We start from the raw sequence: 25,102 nt of genomic DNA on the forward strand, positions 1-25,102 counted from the left end.
CAAAGGGGAAGGAAGTGGGAGGACTAGGGGAAAGGATAGAAGGGAATGGGATTAATATGAGAAAATGGAAAAATAGGAACAAAATCTTTGTAAATAGGGAGGACTGGAGGGGTTGACGGGAGGGCTGGGCAAGGGTGAAAAATAAGAACCAAGAGAGACTATGTAAAGGTGCAAATTTCCAACGATGAATGTCATTATATTGTGTACCTAAAATGTACCAATGATTAGAATGAATAATCGATAATGCAAAATAGGAAAAAAAGGTCCAAAGGGGTAGGGGTAATGGGAGGGGCAGGGGAAAGGAAAGAAGGGAAAGGAAAAAATGATGAGAAATGGAAAAAATGGAAATAAAGTCTTTGTAAATAGGGAAGGGTGGAGGGCGTGAAGGGAGGGCTAGGAATGGGGAAAAAATAAGAACCAAGATGCATCATGTAAAGGTACAACTCCCAATGAGAAATGTAATTGTATTGTATACTTAAAATGTACCAATAAAAGAATTTAATACAAAAAAAAAAGAATTTGTTGTCCTGTTTATCCTTTCTATTCCCACTGACCCTTGATCTTGTTTTGTTGAATTTCCTTCCTCCCCTAGACTGGAATTATTCTGGTTATCCTGGGAGAAATAAGGGGCAGCATTTCAATCTGACACCCCGGGGTTGCCTGTGCCCCTGAAGACAGCACATCTTGTGGCAAGTGGGACAGAAGGGGCTGGCTAGTCTTTTCTGTTCCCTGCCTGTGTTCTGTGAGCCTGGGTGGCGCTTTAATTTGTCCCTTCCTTCCAGGGGTGTATTTGCTTCTGCCAAAGTTGATCTACTTTATTGAGAAGATAATCATTAGTGGATTGACTAGATATAAACTACTGCTACTACTGCCAGTACTACTACTACTTCTACTACTACTACTTACTACATACACACACATGCATACCCCATGGTGCCTGGCATAAGAGCGCATGGCAGGGATATGTTGTGGTCTAGATCTGCAGTGGTAGTAGACTAATCCACTGAAGAGTTCTTAGCTGAATGTGCTGTGAGAAGATGGGGAAGAGCTGGGTCCCTGGAATGTGACCTGGAAGGGTTTATTCTGATCTCTGGCTCTTCCCTCTCCCTATGCTTCCTAGCTCCTATTGTTTAAGCAGCTTTCCTCCGCCACATCCTTCCATCATGCCATTTCTGCCATGAAGACAGCTGACCATGGACTGAACCCACTGAAACTATAAGCCAAAAACAAATCTCTCCTTTAACTTGCAGGTGTCAGGTATTTTGTCCCAGTGACAGGAAGATGCCTAGTACAGGGCACATATTGGCTAAGTGGACAAATCCAGGTGTTCCACAGACAAATTCTTTCTTGAATCTCACCCTTACTCTGTCACTCCAGGCCCTCCTTGTCTGTTCCTTCCACCTTTAGATTAGTTTCTTATCTTACCCTCCTTTCCAACTGTGGGCTTTTCAGATGTTTGAGTCCATACTTCTACTCTCTTGCTTGCCAGTGTGATGGGGCATCTGACATTTGCAACAGGGAACCCCAGTGGTCTGATTCTCTCAGACTATGAAGCTGGGTGGCAACTCTCTCCTTATCCAGCTTTGTATCAACAAGACATGTTGACTGAGTGAGTGAGTGAAAGAAGAAACTTCAACCCTGCCTGCCTCTGTCTACCTCCAGCACTCTCTAATCCCAGCCAAGATGAATTCTTCTCACCCACAAAATTCTCCTAGGTTACCCTTTATCTACATTTACTGCAAAATCCTCCTTAAAGGAGGAGTCCAGAAGAGTCCCAAGGCCAAATGAGTGTGATAAATACTGTGTATTCTTTCTGTATTTAGTCACCAGGCATCTTGGCATTTAAAGTATCTGAGATACCTCACATTTAGAGACCTGTTTAGTTCTGTTTAACCCCAAATTTCCCAACCTCATTTGACCATGGACACTTTGTTTCTCAGAGCACCTCTCACAACTAAAGTCAAAGTCATCTAGGATTTGAGAGTTTATAATGTGTACTTTGTATCCTTATTTATAAAATAAAATAGCACAATGCCCAATGCTTCAATTGAGTTATCTCAGCTGGCAGCCTTTGAGTGTATAGTTAGGTCATCTCTAAGAATAAATGGTCAAGATACCTACAAGGGGAGGAGTGAGTCAAATGGAATTTCTAGTTTTAGTTTTGTGAGAAATCTTCATACTGCTTTCCATAATGGCTGTATTTGTTTACACTCACACCAATAATGTAGAAGGGTTCCATTTCCCCCATAGCTTCTCTGGCATTTGTTATTATTTGATGTTTTGATGATGGCCATTCTTTCTGAAATAAGATGGAATCTCAGTATTGTTTTAATTTGCATTTCTCTAATGGCCAGAGATGTTGAACATTTTTTCATGTATTGGCCATTTATACCTTTTCTTCTGAGGAATGTATGCATTTCAGTTGCCCATTTTTTGACTGGATCTTTTATTTGGGGGGTCTAATTTTTTTAGTTTTTTATATATTCTAAATATTAGTTCTCTAGATTTAAAGACATCATTTTACAGTGACACATGCATGCCCATGTTTTTAGCAGCACAATTCATGATGGCTAAATCTTGGAAATAGCCTATCTGTTCACCAACATATGAAAAGATAAAGTGTGGTACCTATACACAATGGAGTGCTACTGTGCCATATGTAAGGATACACTTGAGTCAGCTGTAGGACAATGGATGCACCTTGAGACCATAATGTTAAGTGAGGGGCCGGGGATTTAGCTCAGTGGTTCTGCCACCTGCCCCACAAGCACAAGGACCTGAGTTCAATCCTGGGTACCAAAAAAAAACTAAACCATAATGTTAAGTGAGATAAATCAAACACACAAGCTTAAATATTGCATGGTTTCTCTTAGACAAAAGAGCCACCCAAGGTATAAATAAAGAGCAAAATAAAGTTACATAATAGAAAATAGGGAGATAGATTTTTTTTTTTTTGATACCAAGAATTGAACTCAAGACCTCTTGCTTGCCAGACAGGTGCTATGCTAGCTAAATCCCTGGCCTGGGAGATAGATCTGTTGCAAAAGGGAAAGAGACCAAGAGATGAGGGAATGTGAAAAAAGAATTAAGATGTGTTATGTACATGTACCAACTCCCCACAAGGCATGCAATCATTATGTATGCCCAACCTGTACTATAAAAATTAAGATAAAAAGGGATAGTCAAGCCATAAAAACACACATTAGTGATGCTGACATGCACAGAAGTGCATGTAGTAAAATGACCCAGACGTACATGTCAGCATGTCCTCACATGTCCCCCAGCACGGCATCCGCAGGTGCCCATCACATACATGTTCATTTACTCTCATTCATTCATTCAACAAACAAGCACTGATCTGAGCACACAGTCCCTGAACCTAAGGGGCCTTGGCTTCTCCATCTGGATATAAAGAAACCAACTGATAAAACTGTGGATCCCAGTGCATACCGGGAGAAGCGGGCCAACCCTCTGAGTCCTCGTTCCGCCTGAAAGGAGACTGAGGCCCTTTAGTTTCCTTCCCGCTCAGCACAGTTCTCCTCTGCTTGTTCAGAGCCAGAGCCAATGGAGGCGGAGACTGGGAATCAGCATAGTCTCCGTGCAGTGCACAGAGGCACTGTCTGGAGGTGCCGACCTTGAGAACAGAACTTTGTCCCTCTTGGGTCCCTGTAATGCAGGGCACACCTGGGACCTATTTGGGACTTTGCAGGGACAGCTGCCGGTACCTGACAGGCCCGGAGCCTCCGGATCATCTGCAGGCCCATTTGGATGGCCCTGTTGGGGAGAGGCAGGAGGTGCAGCTGGAGGAGGTAGAGGAAGGACAGACAGCTCGTCTGCACGGAAGGAGGCAGCGCGGATGTTTGCAGCGACAGATGGCAGCATCCGGCAGAGCCCTGGAAGCCGGGTGAGGAGAGGAGGGGAGGCCGGCCAGACTCCTCTGCAGCTCTCAGGCCTCCCGCACAAGCTCAGCCTGCCTGGCACACACGTGGAGATTCTCCCCTCCCTGTGTGGCGCTAAGGCACCTTGGTGAGCTCCTCATGGTCCACATGGGCTGCGAGTGTGTGGGATGGCCTGGGGCGACTGGAGAAGTCTGTTCACCTGGCCCTTTGGGAGCCAAGTGGAGGAGGCTCCAGATCAGCCCCAGAAACCCTGTTCGCTGTTCTCAGTGAGGGCGTCTGCCACGAGACTGGGGCCAGAGGGGCCATGTAGGGATGAGGAGTGGCGGTGACTGGGAGGTGAGGATGGCCAGAAAGTGCTAGTCTCCCATCATCCCTCTGTCTTGGTGAACTCCGCTGTATCTTAGAATCCTGCTTGACCCGGCTCTTCAGGAAGCTGCCCTGGCAGGCCGGGCTGAGCCTGAAGATGCCTGGCCTGGCTCTGTGGCCTCTGTGAGCCCCGGCCCCTCCTGGCCTCAGTTCTAGCTGGAGGAAACAGGACTCCCTCCTCATCCTGGGAAGGCGGTCTCTTCCTCTCAGCGGGACTTTGAAGAGGCCGTGAAGAACCCACAGGGCCCTGCAGCAGTGGAACCAGACACCCAGATTCACCACCCTGGAGTCGTTCCCAGCCTAGCACAGAGCCTGGGAAACAGATGGAGAAAGCGTAGGGTGGGAGGGCCCAACATCCTGGGCGGCTGGGGAAATGACAGCAGCCGGGATCCCAGCACTTAGCATGGGTCAGTTAACAATGCATCCGGCCCCACCCAGCCTGTGAGGAGCCCCTTCTGTTCCTCACGCTCACACACCTGAAACTGACTCTCTGCTGGGCTCACTTGTCCACACTGCTGCTACTACCACCGCCACAGGGCCAGGATTAGACCCCAGACAACCTGGACCGGAAGTCCACACTCCCATCCACGGAACTACAAAACAAAATGAAAACCATCTCTCCCTCTGGCAGGGATGACGGATAATAGGTTTGATGCCATCAAGTGCTGCTGAGGTCACCTCACCACCACCACCACCACGGGGAGCCCACGTCTGATTACCTAGGGAGCCCCAAGAGTTCGGGTCAGAGTGGAGCGAACAGCTCTTTCATCTCATCTGCGTTTAGGTTGCCATGCAGGAAAGAGTCGTGCATTGCTTTGGTTTGTAACTCATTTAAAAGGAGAATGGGGGCAGTGATACAGGGACAGCATGTGCGAGGCCCGAGTTGCATCCTTAGCCCATCCCCCAAACAGATGGGGGAGTATGTTGGGGAAAGGGAATCAAAGATGGACAGAATGGAAGGCTCTCAGACAGTTGTCCCTGACCGTGACCTCCTGCAGGCTTTGTCTGGGCGAGGCCTGTTCTTTTATTGGGCACATATGTATTTTCTGGGGGCCCCTAGGTCCTCGGCTCTGTGCCGGGCTGTGTGCTCTCCCCAGGCACACCCAGGGTGTGTCCCGACAGAGGGGCTCCCCTTCTGTCCCTGTCTGGGCGCTCTGTGGTAACAAGGTCAGGGCTGCAGGGAGGAGCCAGTTCTGGCCAGAGCTCTGATCTGTGACGGGCTGTTCCCCGGAGCAGCTGCTACAACAACATTTACTTTGTACAGTGGCCAAGAGAGAGAGCAAGAAAAGGAAGAGAGAGAGAGAGAGAGAGAGAGAGAGAGAGAGAGAGAGAGAGAGAGACAGAGGGAGAGAGCACACAAGCCTACTCTATTGCAAAATGTTTCTGACAAAATCTGGCACTCCTGGTTCTAATCAAAATACTGAACTTTGGAACAAATTAACATTCCACAGCCCTCACTGGGAAGGAGAATTCAGCCGAGACGACTTCAGTTCACAACAACAAAAATAGCTTCTCCCGGGGAAGACACATTCTGCTAACAAGGTCACTTGTGTTTTGCTTCCCCTGCCATCTGGCTGAGCGGCAACCAGGGGCTGGCACTGGTACCAGCGTCTTGTGTGGAGAGGGGCTGGGAACCGGGTGGTGCCGCTGAAGGCTTCTCAGCCTCCTGGCAAAGGGTGTAGGCGTGGAGTTACCTTCAGACAGTCCCAGAACTGGGGCAGATGGAGCCCAGTCTCACCCAGCCGGGCTCAGCTTCGAGCTCCGAGCAGCAGGAGGTGTGACACCAGCACACAGCAACAAGCAGGTGGGAAGCGGAGAAGGAGAAGGACGGGACAGAAGGGGAAAGAAGCTATCTTTGCCTGGAGAAACATTCCAGAACTCAGGGCGGAGCTGGCTCGGGGAGTTGGGAGCTTGAGTTCCAGAAGAACAAAGAAGCATTTTGTTCTCCTCCTCCTCCTCCTCCTCCTCTTTTCTTTTCTTTTTCTCCTCTTCCTCCTCTTCTCTTTCTTCTTTTCCTCCTCCTTCTTTTCTGCTTCCTCTTCTTCCCTTTCTTCCTTTTCTCCTTTTCTTCATTTTCCTCTTCCTCCTTTTTCTTCTCCTCCTTTTTTTTTCTTCTTCCTCTCCTCTTCCTCTTCCTTTTCCCTTCTACTTCCAAGCCTCTTTCAGTTATTTGTCCCATGACCTCAGGGGCATCCCATACCTGCCTTAGCCTCTGTATTCTCATCTGTAGAATGGGAATCACTTGCATGGGTCTCCTGAAGGGTGAAAGAAGCTAGCCTGTGCTATTGCCTAGAGCACGGGCCTGGGTTCTCCAGAGGGAACAGGCTGGAATTCTGAGCTTGGTGCTCGTGGAGAGGGACCTTGGGCAGACTCTCCCATGGCCTCCGTGGTCTGCCCAGAGGCCTCTGCTTAGCAGATCTCAAGCAGAAGTGTTTTGGTTACAAAGATGCTGCTTCTTTTATACCAGTGATTTTCTGTCTTTTAAAGTAAACAAAGACGCTTAAATGTACATACAAAATATCACATATAATTTGAGGAGCTTGTGACCTGGTAGGAGTCTAGAGACCCCAGAATATCGGTTGGGAGCCAATGTGGGAGACAAAACTTTGGATAACCCAGAGGAGGAACCCTTAAAATGACCAAACACCTCCCTACTCTTGAGGGAAAAAAGTTCACTAGGGCATCTTCTTCTGGATTTACTTTCCCCCAGGACAAATAAGGAGATGTTGGTTTCGGGGTGAGTTGAATCTGGTTGCTGAGGCTTTGGAACAAGGTGGTGAAAGGACCTGGGGCTCTGTTTTTGGGGTGAACAAGGGAGCTGGAGGGTCTCACACAGGTGTCCTTGACTCAGGGCTGAGCTATGGCACCTGGCCTAGGATTTGAAAGGTCTGGCAGAGCCCCTTGGTGCTCTCCTTGGGCCTTGCCACTCCTGTGTCACACAGGGAAGCCATGGCATTGTCCCCTAGCAGGGCACTTTTCAAGCAGGCCACTGGGCACTTCTGGCCCGGTGCCCATTCATCCACTCACTTTTCTTACCTGCTCCTTATGGAAGTCTCTCAGATCTCAGACTCACACTGCTTACCTGGGGGTTGTTATGGTTTGAATGTGTCCCCCAAGGAGCCTGGGTTGGAAACATGGTCTCCAGGGTCACAGAGTTGGGGGTAGGGCCTAATGAGAGGGGTTTAGGTCATTGGGCTCCACCCTTATGGATGGATTAATGCGGATCATGGAGGGACTCGGAGCTGCAAATTCTATCTCCCATTCCCTGTCACCTTCGCCCTGCCTTGCACTTCCCAATCCAGCCATGGGATGATCCAGCAGAATGGGAAGAGCTCTTCCCTCCAGGGCATTCCATGTAGCAGGGAGCTAGGCACCTCACACACAGTCACTCAGAATGGGGTCAGGTGGGTTTAAGGAAGAAATTGATCTAGGTAGAGCTATCTAGAACATCAGAACATTGAAACAGGAAAGAATGCTGGTGGCTCCAGAATTGTCTATCAAAGACACATATTGGTAACTTGTATCGAAGCTCAAATTAAATAGCATTTTCCAGATGCTGAGGCAATGAGAATTGTCTAAATCGAGCGATGACCACTAGAGGAGCTGGTGGGCATTGGGGCTGGTAGCCAAAGGCTGTGCCAGGCCCCTCTGGACCCTGCTGATTGGGAAGGCACTTGACATATCCAGGAGAGGGAATGGGGGATTGTAGGCTGAGGAGAGCGAGAGGAGAGGCTTTGGAGGCTGCACGTGCAGGGCAGAATCTTCAAGTGGGATTTGTAGGTCACCTGCGCTGGCTCCGTGGCAGGCACGCATTGTCATTGCAGATGCTGGGCCATCTCAGCCTGCTGGGTGAGCATCTCTAGGCAGGAGCAAGTGTCCTGGGCAGTTTTTTTTTTCTCTTTTGTGGTGCTTGATGAAACTAGGGCCTCACACATGCAAGATTCCCCATGACCCTGTGAACCGTGATGGTAGCTTGGCTTGGTGGCAGGGATTATGCATCAATCTGATCACTCACATCGGGTGCAGGTGGCCCTCGAGGTGGCCCTGGAGATGGGCAGAGAGAACGCAGTGTCCAACTCTTTCAGTCAGAGGCTGTGCTAAGTGGCTCCTGATTCCAGCTGATGCTTGTCCCAGCCAACCTCCCTCTTGCAGGTAAATGACACATTTTTTTCCAGTATCTCCACGTTTGGAAAGAGAGGCTGACAGAGAGATAACATTGTGAATCACAATTAGAGTTTCCTGCCGCAGAGCACACAAGATGAGAATTGATCTGAAACCTCTTACCGTCATCATTCACTGAGTGCAGGAGAGACACATACATAAGTCAGCGGAGGGAAACTCAGAATCCTGATCACCAGCTGCATGTCAACAAGGCGCCTGAAGGGTAGGGACTGTTGCAAGGGAGAGAAGCAAGCCTTGACCCAGCCCAGCCTCCCCCAGTTCCAAAATAACAAGGAAATCCTTGCCTTTATTAAAGTGTGATTTGCATGCCATCAACTGCACCCATCTTAAATGTATGGTTCAATGTTTTCATAAATGTATACATCCAGGTAACCGTTGCCTCAATCAGGTATAGAATATTTCTATCTCCCTCCAAAATTCTTCTCATTCCTTTGAACCCAACCTCCCTTTCCCTTCTGTCCTCAGGCAACCACTGATCTGCTATCTGACACTCTAATTTTGCATATTTTATAATTGTGCATAATGAAATCATATGGAATGTGTTCTGTTTGGCTTCTTTTACTGGACTGAGATTCGACTGCCTTATTACAAAATCAATCATTTATTCTCTTTTATTGCTGAGTAATGCTGTGCAGTTTGTGTATTCATTCACCTGTGGATGGACATTTGGGTTGTTTCGAGATTTTGGACTAAGCTTGTTATACATATTTGTATGAAAGCCTTTGTGGGGACATATTCTTTCATTTCTCTTGGGTAAATATCTAAGAGTAGTTAGGCTGCAGGCCAGGTGTATATTTCTTTTATAAGAAATGGCAAGACCTTTCTCCAAAGTGAATGTACCATTTTTTTTTTTTTAACATCCCCACCAACAAGGTACAAGAGTTCCAAGTGCTATACAGCCCGTGGGAGTCTTAGTCTTTTTAATGTGACCCATTCTAATGGTGTGTGGTGGTATCTCAGTGTGGTTGGTGGCAGTTCTTTGGTGAGTGCTATACTTTGGATCTGGAATGTTCGTTGAAGCCCCATGTGTTTTTGCAGGTTTGGTGCCCAGCATGTGACGCTATTAGATGTTGGAACCTTTAAGAGGTGGGGCCTGGTGGGAGGTCTTAGAACTGTGCCCTCAAATGGGATTGTGGGACCCTGGTCTCTTCATTTTATTTTTTCTTCCTGGCTACCGTGAGATGAGCAGCCTCCTCCACCATGTGCTCCCACAAAGATGTGTTGCCTCACTACAGGCACAAAAGTAATGGGGCCAGCTAGCCAGGGAGTTGAAACCTCCAGAACTGTGAGCCCAAATAAACCTTTCATCTTTTTAAACCTATTATCTCAGGTATTTTGTTGCATTAACAGGAAACTAACACAATACCTATTTTTAAGTATCTTTTCATGGGCTTATTAAGCATTCATATATCTTTTTTTTTTTTTTGTATTGGGGATCAAACTTGGGACCTTGTGCTTGTGAGGGAGGTGCTGGAACCATTGAGCTAAATCCCTGGCCCTCATATATCTTTTTTACAGAATATCTTTTTAAGTCTATTCTCCATTAAAAATTAGGTTGTCTTATAATTTCGCTGTAGAGGTTCTTTTTAGATTCTGGTTATGAGTCATTTGTTAGATAATGTATTTTCTCTGAGTCTCTGGTGTGACTTTTCATTTTCTTAAGTATGTATTTCATGAAGCCAAGTTTTAAACTATAATAAAGTCTCATTCATCAATTTTTTCTTTTATAGTCTATGTTTTTAAACTTTACCTTAGAAATCTTTGCCTACTCTAAGATCAGAAATTTTCTTCTATTATCTTCTACCAGTTTTATAGTTTTTGCTTTCATGTTTAAGTCTATAATCTGCTTCCAGTTAATTTTTGTGTATGGTGCATTGTAAGTTTTGATATTTTTTTCACATAGATATTCAGTTGTCCCATCACCTTTTGTTGCAAAACTTTTCTTTCTTCATTGAATTTCTTTGGTTCCTTTGCCAAAAAATAAATTGACCAATTATGGTCCACTGATCCATCTTTTCAACTCATTGATTTTGCTCCTTTTGTTGGTCTATATTTTTAACCAATGCTATGCTGCCAGGTAAGTTCTCTCACTTTGTTCTTTAAAAACTGCTTTATTTAACTAGGTATCTGTATTTCTATATAAATCTTAGATCAGTTTGTCAATATTTACAAAAAACCCTGCTGGAATTTTTGTTGGTTTCATCTTGAATCTATCAGTCTATTTGGGAAGAATCAATATATTAACAATTTAATTCTCCTTGTCCATGAACATGGTATGTAATTTATTTTAGTGTTTAAAATTTTCTTTCATCCTTGTGTTTTATAGTTTTCATTGTACAGGTTTTATACACCCTTTGTTACATTTCTTTGATTTTGGGGATTATTAGAAGTCAAATTATATTTTTATTTCCTTTTGCACTTGTTTTTTGTTGTCCCTCCTCCTCCTTCTCCTTCTTTTTCAGTGATTCTTCCTGGTTATAATCTGGATAATGGCAAATATGCCTTCTTGTCCTTGACGCTACCCATATCCAGGGTTTGAATAGCTCCCGGTTGTTGGTGTAGTTATGGTCCAGCATTAATGTTACCCTACCACTTGCCTCTTACTCCAGAATTCACAGCTATTCTTGGTATAATTCCCAGATCATAAAACCATCTCCATTCTATCACTCTCCTCCTTTTTTCACAGCTCCCACAATCACATCTCCTGCATGAGGCCAGGAGGAGACTTCACAGGTGCCCTGACATCTTTTCCATACTGACTCTCCCTTTCCTACCACCTCATTGATTACTGTTATCCAATTGTTTGTTCCAAATGAAGAAAGTTTGTTATTAACTCCTCTATATTAGTCTCCTAGGCTGCCCTAACAAATGACCACAAACTGAGTGGCTTAAAACAACAGAAATGTATTTTTTCACAGATCTGGAGGCCAGAAGTGTGAAATCAAGATGTTGTCAGGGCTCTGTTCCTTCTGAGACCTTCTGAGACCTTCTTTGCCTCCTCCCATTTTCTGGTGGGTTCTGACAGTCCTTGGCATTCTTGGCTAGCAGCTGCAGTACTACAATTTTTACCTTCATCTTCATGTGGAATTCTCCCTGTGTGTATCTGTGTTTTTTCTCCTTTTCTTATAGGCACACCAGTCATATTGGATTAAAGGCCCAAGACTCCATTCTGACCTCATCTTGGCTAATTGCATCTCCATGACCCTATTTCCAAATAAGGTCACAATCTCAGGTACTGTGAATTGGGACTTCAGCATCTTTTTGCAGGGTTGGTGAGGGACATACAATTCAATCCACAGGCAACAAAGGAAGCCTTAGCTCTTTCTTTGTCTGAATTTTTTCCCTCTCATTTTGTTCTCTTAAAGAATCATGGCAGGGCCCAGTTCAAAGTTCACCTTCTTGGTTATTTTTCCTGAATAACCCAGGAGAAATGAGTCACTTCTTTGCCTATCTTTATAGCCTTTTTGCATTTCTATTAAAGAATCTATCACATTGTGTGTAACCTGAGGGCAGAAGCCACCTTATTCACCTGGGAATAGAGCTCAGAGTTCCTGAATCCCATTTAGATCTGCTCTATGGAGTTGATGTTCCCTATGGGGATATTCCAGTCACATGTTCAAAACAAAACAAAACAAAAAACTGTGAGTCTGTAGATAAATGAAAACAATGGGGACTCTGTATTATTTAGTTTTCTATTTTAGGCATTTTATCACTAAGAACTACTTTGCATAAACAGGGTTGTATCTAAATGTCTTCCTATGTGAAGTTCCCATTTTTGATTGGCTATAATATTTCAACATGTAAAAATAGTGTTTTAATGTAAATGCAGTATAATTGGGTTTCCCAACCTTGCACTGTTGATATTCTAGGCTGGATTATTCTTTAGCAGGGGGCTGTCTTGTGTTTTGCAGGATGTGGAGCAGCACCCCAACCTTTATCAAACAGATGCTTCTAGCATTGCTTAATTCAGTTGCGACAACCAAAAAATGTTAGTGTCTCCTGGTGTGTGTGTGTGGCAAAATTACCCCTAGTTGAGAAGAATGAGAATATTCATTTAGGGGTTGGAAATCTTAAAGTTGTAAAAATCATCCAAATTTCTCTTTATCTTGCTTTCTGTTAAATACTTTCCTGTGTTGTAAGGCTGCTCTGCTCTGAGACCACTGGCACCGTGAGCAGATGGCATGACTTGGCTGTCCCCTGCTCCTGCCTCCGTGCACCTGGGACCTGTGGGTGGCCTCGTTTGCATGGAGGAAAAAGATAATATCCCTATTTATTACAAAGACTCAGGCATTTGAAGGACCCAACCAATGGTGTGACATGTGTGGGCACATGAACTTCACCTTGGATGCCCCAGAAGTTTCTAGAGCTGACTTCCTTTAACTAGAAGGAATATGACTGTGGTCTTAGAAGAAAGACATTACCTGGAGGAAGTTGAAAGCCAGCATGCAGAGAAGGAAGACTACGGAAGGGCTCAGGCAGCTACACAGCTCTGCAGAACAAAATGTTCTTGTCCAGGCCATGGGGCCACAGGCTGGGACAGAGGGGAGGTAAGGAAGCTGCTCTCATTCAGTCAGACCAGGTGATGACCTGCCCCATATAGATTTGGGTCTGTGCCTGGCATGGGGAAGAGGGGAGAGTAGAGCTTCCTGTCTGGAAATGGCTGTGGCTCTGCTTCCTTTCTACAGCCCTTGGGTTTCAGTCGGGAAGCTCCAGTGCTGTTGACTGGAGCAGGAAGCCTCCTCGGCTGCCTGTGTTCCCAGTAGAGATTTGACCTAGGGCTTGGGTTCTGCTCCATGATGGAAGCCCTGCAAACTGCAAGACCAATATTTACTGAACCAGGAGGCTGTTATTCTCATGCTTTTTAAAACATTGAGGTCAAGTTCACATAACATAAAAGTAGCCATGTATATTATTCAGTGACATTCAGGCCATTCCAGGTGTGGTACAACCATCACCTCTGTCTAGTTCCAACATGTTTTTATGTCCCCTCAAAAATCCAGTACCCAGAAGCATCACCCCATTCACCTGTCTGTGAACCCTGGCAACCACCAGGGTTCTATATTCTGTCTCCATGGATATTCCTATAAATGGAATCCTACAGCTGGTGGGCTCTTGTGACTGGCTTCTTTCACTTAGCATAATCTCCTCAAGCTTCAGCCACATTGTAGCATGTGTCAGTGCTTCACTCCTTTTTATGGATGAGCAATACCCCCCTGTGTGGCTGGAGCACGTTTTGTTTATCCTGTCATCTGCTGGTGGACATCTGGGCCGCCTCCACCTTTGGCTATGGAGAATAGTGCTGCTGCGAACATTCGTGTCTCCCATGAGCCTGTGAAGAGTCTGTATCCTTCAAAACTGGAGGTCCCTGTCCCCCTGCCACCTGGTACATAGACCTCCCCATGGCCCAGCCACTCAGAACCACTACAGTCCCGAGATTTAATTAAATGTTCCTCCAGCCTTTCGTCTGCACAAGTGTGCCCCAGCTTGGAACACTCTCTTTCTCCCTTCCTCACCTGGTGTCTTAGTCTGTTCTCTGTTGCTATGACAGAATCCTAGGGACTGAGTAGTTTATATAAAGAAAATGAATTTACATCTCACCATTCTAGAGAGCAGGAAGTCCAATACCAAGGTGCTGGCATCCAGCGAGGACCTTCTTGCTGGTCATCCTGTGGCAGGAGGCAGCACATGGTGAGAGTGAAGGAGCGTGTGTCAGTTCAGGGCCCACTTCCTCTTCTTATGTGGCCACTAATGCCATCATGGGGACCCTACCCTCATGAGCTCGTCAAAGCCTAATCACCTCCCAATTCCCCTCCACCCAGTACCACCAACATACTGATTTTGGGACCAAGTTTCCAGCACATGAACTCTGGGGGACAAAGTCAGCCCCTAGCACCTGGCTACCTCTTACTTGCTCCTACAGATGGAGATATAGTGTCACCTTTGCTGGGGACATTTCCCTAGTGCCACATAAGTCAGTCTTCAACCCACTGCCAAGTTGGCTTCGAGACAGAAGCAAGATAGGGGTGTAGGCAGATCACGGGATACGGAAGGACCCAGAGCCCAGGCTGTAATGACCAATTGGGGAGTGGCGGCCATGGTGGCTTTGTGAATGAGACTGGGTGCCAGGGACAGTTCATTCTGGGGTGACTTTCCGGCTTTGGTGGGGCATAGGACTAGACGTGTTCCAGGCCTGCTGGCTCCCACTGGGTTCCTGGAGGTCTTCCTCCTTGTCTCTATCACAGCTCTCGTGTGTCGTGTGTAACAGTCTGTAATCCTCTTATTAGTGGATACAGAGCCTTTTGAGAGGGGACCCTGTATTATCCTTGGATCCCAGCACCCAGGAAGGGCTTGGAACACAAAACAGCTCACTCTCAGTAAAAAGGACCCTGGGGAGCAAAGAGACTGGATTCAATTTCCAGAAGCTAGGAAATTCGGTGCAATTATTATTCACATTGCTCATGCATTACTAGAAGTTATTTACATTAAGATAAATATAGTCTTTTGAGTTACTGAGAATAGAAACATTCCTGAAAACAGGTATACTTCCTAAAGAAACTAGGTCCATCTTTGATTCCTGAGCCTATTAAGCTCTGAAACAATAGCTTTATTGAAATATAATTTCCCCATTTAAAGTGTAGAGCTCAGTGGTTTTTAGTGCATTCACAAAATGGTGCAAGTGTGACCCCAAAGAACTGCTTCAACAGCAGCGGTCACTTCTCTTTTTCCTCATCCCCTGACCAGCCCTCTCCCCTCAGGAGCCAATACTCTGCCTTCTCACCCCCAGTCTCCAATACTTGGAGCCTTGGACACCCCTGCCTCCCTGCCCCATCTTGACGGCAGGTTTGCACATCTCTGTTAAAGAGATTTTTCCAGGCAGGGTTTGCGAGAGGATGGGTGTCGTATTCATCTGTTTTCTGTTGCTAATAATGTAACACCCAGACTGGGCAAGTTATAAAGAAATGAAGTTGATTTTGGCTCATGTTTCTGCATCTGGCAATAGCCCTTGTGCTTGCAGAACTACATGACAGCATATGGCATGGGACAAGGAATGCCTGTGTCTCCCGGTGGCTCCCCCTTCTTGTAAAGCCACCAGTAATTCAATCCCAGTGGCTCCACGCTTGGGACTTTATCAAATCCTCATCACAGCCAAAGGCTCCACCTCTAAATGCCATAGTTGGATTAAGCTTTCACCCCTTAATACCTGGCAATGGGGATTAAACTCCAGGGTGAGTTTAGGGCACAAACTGTATTTAAACCTTAGCTAAGAGGTGTGAGAGAGAAGAAAGAAGACACACATCACAGGGCACAGGGCACCAGATGCATATAAAACTGGCACCATTTGACTAAAAAGTAACCTTAGAAGAAACGAAAGTAGAAGCTGCAGAGTGATAGAGAGAGAGAGAGAGAGAGAGAGAGAGAGAGAGAGAGAGGGATGAACCCGAAAAGTATTCCTTTGGGCAAGCTTGTCAGGTCCATTTCTATCAACAGGAACAATGATGTCATGGAATGAGAAGGAGTTGGGAACACTATTGGAATGAATGTTCCATTGATTACACGAGTTGCTGACAAGCAACAGCAGAAATGGAGCTGGGTGATCAGTCTCAAATTCTCCCCCTGACATTTGCAAGAAAAGTGGTGAACACATCCCAGACACCCACTTCCTACCCCCGTTATGTGTATGAGGTAAGCGATCTGGCCTTGGACGTTAAATCTCCTCTCTTAATAGACTCCTGGACATGCCAGAATGTCTGCTGGGTCTGAATGTCTTATTTCAATGCAGGCTCCCATCTTTTTTCAGTGTGTTTAATTAAAAATAAATAAAGCAGTCCATTCGGAGGGCTTTTCCTCCCACTGATGGATGAGGCGAGTACTCGGGGACTCTTCAGCAGGGTGGACAGCTTGGCAAAGATGTCTGTGTCCTAATCTCTGGGACCCGAGATTATGTTACCTTCTGCGGCAAAGGGGATTTTCCAGATATGATTAAATTAAGGGTCTTGAGCTGAAGAGATGATCCTGGATTAGCTGGGTGGGTCCTCAGCAGAGGCAGGCACTTGCGGGGGAGGCTGGAGGCAGAGCAATGATAAAAGCAGAAGTCCGAAAACGAAAACGCAGCACAACAAACTAAGGAACACGGTGACCTCTAGACGCTGGAAGCAGCAAGGACTCGGATTCTCCCCTTGAGCCACCAGGAGGAACACAGCCTGCAGCTGCATCCAGACTTCTGACCTCCAGAACTGCAAGCAAATAAAAGTATGTGATTTGGGGCCACCCCGTTTGTGCTCATTCACTGCTGCCGCAGCCAGAGAAAACCAACACAGATTTCCACGTTGAGTCTGGGTTTTCCTTTGAGGCTGTGGCTTTTCCTACTGTGATCGTAGCTCACAGCTGCTGAGTGGGGACAATGTGTACCAGATGCTGAGTAGACATCATCTCAGTTCTCCCAGTAACCCTGTGGGCCGGGCACTGGCATTACCCTTATTCAGGAGATGGAGGACTAGGCTTGCAACAGTCTGCTGTAACCAGAGGCGGTTTTGAGCCCCAGGGACACTGAGCAATGCCTGTAGACATTCAGATAGTCACAACCAGGTTTGGGGTGCTCCTGGCATCTAGTGCAGGAGAAGCCAGGGATGAATGACATGTGTGTGTACACATGTGCATATGGGGTGTGTATGGGGTTGGTGTGTGGCGTGTGTGTGTGTGTCTGTGTGGTGGGGGCCAGGTTAGGGAGAACAGGGGACCTGGCCTCTGCCTCACTTTCCATCATGATCTGCTCCACTGTCCCCCCAAACTGCCTACATCAGCAAGAGATGAGAGAGTTACCAGTGTCATCCCCCTAAAATTCTACTTTTTCTCACATTGATGTCCCCTATTTCCTGCCCACTATTATTGACTGGCACCTCCTCTCTGTTCTCTTCATGCCTCCCTCCATCACTGCCTCAGAGCATACTTTTCTGATTGGATGAGGCCCCTGCCGCCAGCTCCGGTACCGATACAGGTCTCAGCACCAATGTACACTGGAAAGTGGAAAGTCTGCCCCACCTGAGCAGTGGCTGAGCAGCTTGCTGTTTGCAAAGTGTCACTGCCGGAAAGAAGTGGATGGCAAGATGCATCCTCTACGGGGATCATGACCTGACGTGGCCCTCTCGCCTGGTCACCTGGTTAGGCCAAGTCACCAGACAGTCCCTGTGTTCTCACCTGCAAATTGGGAGTCACTTACTTGAAATTAAGTAAGAGATGGAGGAATCTGTTCCTCCCTCAGAGATGCATGAGGTATTGTGCCACACTGGCTCCTGGCTTCTGGTGACACTGACATTTCTGGGATTGTGGCTGCCTTCCTCCCATCTCTCCCTCTCTTTGTGTGGCCTTCTCTCTCCCATGTGTCCGAGGGTCAAATCTCCCTCTGATTCTCTCTTATAAATACTGATGCTGTTAGGCCCTGCTGGGGTAACCCAAGATGATCCTGTCTCAAGATCCTTAACTCAACTTTTGCCATTTAAGGGAACATTCACTCATAGAACCCTGAAATTAGGCAACAGATATCTTTGGAGGATCATTATTTCAGCCTAGCACAAGGAGGTAGGTACTTTACACATCTTTACATTTCATATCAAGCCTAAGAATAGCTATTAGTTTTGCTGTTTCACAGATGAGGAAATTGAGGCTTGGAGACATTTACTATGGAATTTCAGAAAGTTCATTCCGTTTCTGAGACACCTTGCCATTTTCATCTATAAAATGAGAATCGTGCCCTTCCTGACCTAGGCCAGATGAAAGTAGAGAATTTTTATACAAATTCTTAGCAAAGTATTATGCATTACAGAGATGCAAGGGGTTATTTTTTGCCTTGAGTGGATTTTCTAGAAAGTCTTCACGTGGGAGAGGAGAGATGACTTGGCTGAGGATTGTGAGTGAAATGCCAAAATATTTCTAGAAATCATCAGTGTCTTAGAGTGCTGAGTCTTCATTACAATAGCAAGTGAAATTCTGATGTAGATGCACTTTAAAACATTCCCTGTTTGAGGAATCATGCCTGGAAGCCACTTCCCAAAGAGAGGCAGCAAGAAATGCTGAATTCTTTCAAGTTGAAAGTGGGAGAGATGGCACATTTTATTCTTTAGAATGCTCCTTCTTCGGCTCATCCTTCTAGGCATTCTTAACAGGTATGTTTGAGTTTGATTGCATTTGCACCAGGTGCTGTTCACGTCTGTTAACTCTCTGCAGTTTCTGTCATCTTGGTAATAGAGAAAGGATGGTAGGAGCAGCAAGTGAGTGAGAGGTTGCATAGGTAAGCAGGAAATTGACTCCAGGAAGAGAATGGCAGGCACGACAAAGAACATTTAGGAGGAAGCTAGACGTCTTTATCAAAATTGATTTTTGACTGGACAGGCCTCTGCTCTGCATACATGCTATATTTATACATCTAGATCAGATGTGGAAAACATGGCCACTCAGGACAGAGCCCGGCCAGCACCACAGCAGACATCACTAATCAATCACAGTGACCCAGCTCTCCAGGCACCCACTGCCAGTCAATGAGCTCTATCTATTGCCTAGTACTATTGTGCTAGTAGATAAGCCTAGGACATAAATTTCACTGCATTAATTAACTTACTTAATTCAAAAGACTTTTTCACCTGCCGTTGTACCCAATCTTAAGCTGCTTTTTTACTATTTTAGTGACGCCTGGTGTGTTTGCAACCCAATAATACCAGCTACCAATTGCTTGCTGTGCACCAAGCTCTGTGGATTGAATTCTCACAAATCATAGTGTTTTAGTTGACTGAACTTCATTTGAATAAGGTGAGAGTCAAATGAAAAGTTCCATCATTTACAGTGTATTTGAAGACTGCTTCTCTAGAGACTAGTGTTTCCGCAGGTGAGTGGGGTTTTGTATGATGTTTGTTCACCACTGTATTGCTGTGTTTATGGCAGTGTTTATGGTTAGATGATTTGGGGAATACAAAAGAAGTTACTATTCTCAAAAAATATACATATAGGAGTTTGAGGGAGTCTCTCGGTGATAGAGTTCTTGCCTAGCATACAAGAAGCCCTGGGTTCCATCCCTTGGACCACAAAAACAAACAAAACCAAAAAGTATTTATGGCATAGGAGAGAGAAGCACCCATGATCCAGTTAAAGAAAAATAGCAGCCACTCTTATTTGTGTGTGTGTGTGTGTGTGCACACGTGCATGCTCATGCATGTACAGAAAGTACTAGGGCATACAAGCAAAAATGGCAAAACATTAACAATTGTTGCATGTAGGTGGAGGATATCAGGGATTCATTCTTTTGACTTTGCCCTGTGTTTGTAAGTTTTTACAATAAAAATTTTGGAGGAATTGAATAAAAGACAAACAGAATATATAAGATGTGCTATGTACATGTACCAGCTCTGCACAGTGAATCTAATCAGTATGTACTGCAAACATGTACTAATAAAAATAAGAAATTTAAAATACAAACCCAGAACAAAACCCAAACCGAAAGGAAACCTCTTCATCCATGGGCTCTTTACCACTTGTTTTTGTTTTTAAATTTTTAATGGAAATATAATTCACATACCTTACAGTATATACATCTGTGGTTTTTATTATGCTCATTATGTTGTGCAACAATTACCCCTGTCTACTCTACAACACTTCCATCACTTTGCCCAAAAAACCCATACCAATTAGCAATTTGTCTGAATTTTCTCCTCCCCCAGCCACCGTCAATCTACTTTCTCTCTCTGTGGATTTGCCTATTCTGGGCATTGCATATAAATGTGCTCATACAACCTGTGGCCTTGTGTGACTGGTACTGTGTCTTTCACCAGCACAGTGTTTTCAAGGTTTTCCCATGTTGTGGGATCTTATCAGCAATTCATTCGTGTTTCCAGCTGCATAAAAACAACGTGCCACATTTTCTTTACCCATTCATCCCTTGATGGATATTTGGGTTGTTTCCACTACTTCACTACTATGAAAGACGGTGTTATGAGCGTTGGTGTTTTGGTATGCTCTTGTATTTTTGACTGCCTTGGGTACAGTGGAATTGCTGGGTCATTTGTACAACCTTCCCCGCACCCGTATGATGGTGTATTCCCACCAGCAGTGTGCGTGTCTCTATACCCTTCCTGATATTTGTGATTGTCCTTTTGCTTTTTGAAATATGGCCATCCTGGTGGGTGTGAAGTGATATTTCATCGTGGTTTTGACTTGCATTTCCCCCATTTCTGTTTTTTTATTTTAATTCTAGTGGATTTCGGGGAATATGTCTGCTGAGATACTAAACCTTGATTGCACTGCAGTGCTGGGATGGAACCGAGGGCCTCGTGCACAATGGACAAGTGCTTGACCACGGAGCTCCACCTCAGTCCTTTACTGAGCCTTAGACTTTATCTTCATGTGCTCTCTAGACAACTCCTGTGTTAACATTTGAGGCTTGTATAGGCCAAGCATCCCTAATCTGGAAATCAAAAGTGCTCCAAAATCCAAAACTTTCTGAGCACTGACATGCTGCCATAGTGGAAGTTCAGTTCCTTGTGGCTACGGAACAGAGACCCTGTGTCGTTGCTGGCTGCTCCCCTCTCCGGGCGGCTGCCCACACTCCTTGTCACACAGTTCCTTCTGCCTTCCAGCCAGCGATGGCACATGGGCTCCTCGTTCTCAGAAGCTCTGACTTTTCTGTTGCTGACTTTAGAAGCCTTCAAGGGTGGTCCTGCCAATCCCTGCCACAGCAGCAGCCGTGTTAGTGTGGTTGTATGTACAGCCCGGGGCAGGAACTCTCACAGGCAGGCTTAGAATTCTGCCTCCCGCAAGGCTTTTGACCTAAGTGTTAGACCAGGTCTTTTGCTGACCCTGACTTCAAAATGTTTGAATGCACAGTTGTGCAAGGAGTTCCCATATTGTGGCTGACATTGAAGAAGAGTTGTTTAAGGTGCGACATTCTGCAGATCTATGGGTACTGCCTACACTGCCTCGTGCTGTTGATTACTGCATTGATGGCTTCAGAAGCTCTCCACGTGTTGATCAAGACCTTGTTGAACCTTGACAGAGTGATAAATTGCATGCTTGTTTCCCCTCATGATTTCGTGGCTCTTTTGAAAGACTACCCCCTTGATGTGCCCAGGAAAATTTCCTTTGATGTGCTAAGTCTGGACAGTTGAGCTTTTAAGGAATCTAAAGCAGAGAAAATGAGTACCTGCCCATCCTGAGGCAGGCTGGCCTCTGTGTTTTCTGCTTGTGGTGAACCTGGGCTGCAAAAATGGCTTTTATTCTCAGCCATCTGGTTCCTCTCACCTGTCAAATAGCCCAGCTCTCAGATTCTGACACAAGAATAAATTGCCCCCTTGTTATGTTAAGTAAAAGAAACTAAAGTGTGAAGGAAAACGCCTTTGAAAGAGAGGCCAAGGAAGGAGTTCCTATTGCCAAGATTGGTCAAAAGTGGCTGGAAATCTCTCTCTTTCAATGCAGCGGGTTTTGACTGGTATAAAACAGCATTTTCCAGCATGTGTCTCTGGGAAACCAGTTTTATCTGATGAGTAATGGGTGTGAGGAGGAAAAGATTCTCCCGTCACACAGGTTCACCATGCTACCTCCGTATCAATCTCCTGAGGTGAAATACGATTGGCTGTGATCTACAAACCCATGTAGGGGCTGATGCTCCTCTGGTTTCCTGTGAAAGAAATATTTACAAGATAAGGGATCCAAGGAGCACACTTCAGGAAGGGCAGCGTTGAAGGATAGCTATGACTTTGAGAAAGTAGGCATGGGCAGTTGGCGAATCTGTGTCGCCAATCCACAGATGAACCCGTCTCCACATTTGAGGAGGAACAGAGTCGGATTGTAGATGCACACTTGGTGTGTCTTAAATATTTCTCAGTGAAATTATTTCTTACACTCTTTATTGACTATTGATATCATTCTCAGTTTGAGGGTCCCCAAAGTAACCTCAGAGCCTTCAGTAATAATTTTCTATCTAGAGAATGGTGAAGAGAATGAAATGAATATTTTGATTATGACATGGGTGCTTTTGGTATCTTTATCCTATTTAAATTTTGCAATAACCCTGCTGATGTAAGGGCTACGACCTGCAGCTCATAAATGAAGATGTGGAAGATCAGAGAGGTTAAGCAGTTTGCAGAAGGTCACACAGCCTGTAAGTGCCAGCAGGCATTTGGAGCCAGGAACCCCTGACTTCAAGGCCCCTCCTCTTTCTCATATACCACTCTGTTCTTCTGCCCTCATCAATGGTATATTTTAATTTGTGTGATGAGCGAGTGCACTAAAAGTTGGATGCAGCTCCACCATTTCAAACTGTTTTATTTTCCATTACTCAGCATTACGATTACGAGATGCTTCATCTTCCGTTGAGAGTCGTCTTCAACTGACAGCGGCTTTGCACCTGCCCATCCTGAGTTTCCCATTCCCTCTCTATTCTTTTAAACCATGAAGTGACCTGAAGAACAAAATTACATAATGCTCTAGGAAAAACCAACTCTGAGTGCACTCATGTATTTTCCAATTTCCAGCTTCACACAGGGAGGGCCAGCTCTGCATGCATTCCCATGCTCGCGTCAGCTTATGTCACGTGGCCTTTGGCAGGTGATATCACTTCCGTGCCTGTCTCATCAGTCCATGAGATGCAGGTGGCAGTACTCCGGAGGCCTGGTGAGGGTTAAATAAGGCCACAACATGAGACAATGAATTGAAAGTACTTCATAAGAGTGCTTGGAGCTGGGCATGGTGGTGCACACTAATCCCAGCACGCTGGGAAGCTGAGGCAGGACAATAGCAAGTCAGAGCCCAGCCTGGGCTACATAGAGAAACTGTCTCAAAATTTTAATAAAGGAGGGGATGGAAAATGCAGCTCAGTGTGAAAGCCCTGGATTCAGTTCCCAGTTCTGCAAAAAAGTAGTTGGCAACTTTTAACTTCGTTTCTACCTTAATATCAGGGCTTACTTAATATTGGCAGTTAAGATGAAAACCAGAAATAAGAATCGTCAAGGACACTATTGAAGGGCTCTGAGCATGGTTAGGAGGAACCTAACACTGTCTTCTCACTGCTGTATCAGCTTTGCTGCTATTCACTGACACGGAGCAGGCTGGAAAGTGCAAGTAAATGCGGACACACATTAATATTAACCAGAGAACAAATATCCCAGAGGCTCCCTTGGCCCTTTGTGTTTACATTTGCTCTGAGAAGCGTTGTTAGCAAGAGTAACATTAAACAGACCAACCCTGCGGGCTCGGAAGAAGTTCCCTATCCAGCACTCAACATGCGCCCTTAGCCACGCCCTGTGCTTTCTTTCAGCCAGATACGTTAGCATCTAAACCTGGGGAATTTTTATCCCCATTCTATTTTCTGTCCCTCTGAATGTAGCCAGATTCCTGGAGGGACTCTTAAGTATTCCCACAAGTTGAATCATGACGCATTTGTCCTCTTGTGACCAGCTTATTTCACTTGAACTGTTTCAAGGTTCACTCATGCTGTAGCAGGTGTCAGAAGCAGTCTTCCTTTTCAAGACTGAGTAGTATTCCATTGGGTGGAAATGCCCCATTGTGTTTATCTATCCATCAATGGGCACTTGGGTAGGATCTACCTTTGGGTAGTTATAAATAATGCTGCTAGGAACACGGGTGCATTCTAGCTCCTTAAAATAAAATTCTAGTCCTTATCTGTTTTTTTCCCTTCCCTGAGTGATTTCTAAGAACACAGTCCAGGAGTGCAAGAGTGAGACTTTAAGTTGTACATGACGTTGGAAAGGCCCTTTGTCACACACTCACACACACACACACACACTCACACACACAGAGTGCCTCTTTCCTGTGACTTTAAGTTGTACATGACGTTGGAAAGGCCTTTTGTCACACACACACACACACATACACACTCACACACACAGAGTGCCTCTTTCCTGTTAGGGTGGAGATCTACACTGTCTTCCAAAGGTCTCATCTGTTCAGAAGATGGGATTTGGGGAGGCAAATGGACCACAGGGGCTCTAAGTACCTCCATGAATATAGTCATTGACAGACTCATAATTCAATGGCATTATTGGGAAGTCCTCACTGAAGGAAGTGGGGCATGGGGGCATGAACAGTCGAACTATATCTGGTCCCCAACGCCCTCTCCCTGGCTCTTTCCCTTTCTCTCTGCTTCCTGGCTGGCATGAAGTGAGCAGCTCTCTCCCACTACCCCCTCCTGCCTTGAGTCTGCCTCACCACAGGCTCAAAAGCAATGGAGCCAGCTCGCCATGGACTCAAACCTATGAGACCGTGAGCCAAAATAAACCTGTCCCCCTTTAAGCTGTTTACGTCAGGTGTTTTGTCACAGTAATGGAAAGCTGACTGGCACACTTCCCTTCTAAGGAGCAACTTGTGTTACGGTGACCATATGTCCCTGTTTGCCTAGGATGGTCTCGGTCCACACCTGACAACCCAGTGTAATTATTAATGGCACACCTCTGCAGTTGGAGGATCCTGGGTTGGATGAGGAATAATATGGTCACACTATTTACAAAGAGAGTTGTAAATTGATGCTAAAGTAGTGGCTTTCAGTGTGACTTTCTGGTCTAAGACCCTGGGTCTTAGCCAAGGTGAATTTTGCCTCCCATGGGACACCTGGCAATGACTGAAGACTTTTTCATTGTCATGACTTGGGTAAGTGGCCA

The 25,102-nt window shown here is 45.6% G+C and overlaps 1 protein-coding gene across 1 annotated transcript in view; it reads left to right on the forward strand.

The window, feature by feature from the left end:
• The window catches only part of Spring1 (SREBF pathway regulator in golgi 1), a 78,379-nt gene extending 56,866 nt beyond the window's left edge, over nucleotides 1-21,513 (forward strand). Inside the window, exons 6-7 of the transcript XR_015446259.1 lie at nucleotides 11,577-19,247; nucleotides 20,686-21,513. The gene's annotated coding sequence lies outside the window, so the exon portion shown is untranslated. The remainder of the gene's footprint in view (nucleotides 1-11,576; nucleotides 19,248-20,685) is intronic.
• The last annotated feature ends 3,589 nt before the right edge of the window (nucleotides 21,514-25,102 follow it).

Source organism: Heterocephalus glaber, unplaced genomic scaffold (assembly GCF_053883595.1).
Source record: "Heterocephalus glaber isolate CG9 unplaced genomic scaffold, H.glaber_assembly_v1.0 deba00001687, whole genome shotgun sequence".
NCBI classification, from domain to species: Eukaryota; Metazoa; Chordata; class Mammalia; order Rodentia; family Bathyergidae; genus Heterocephalus; species Heterocephalus glaber.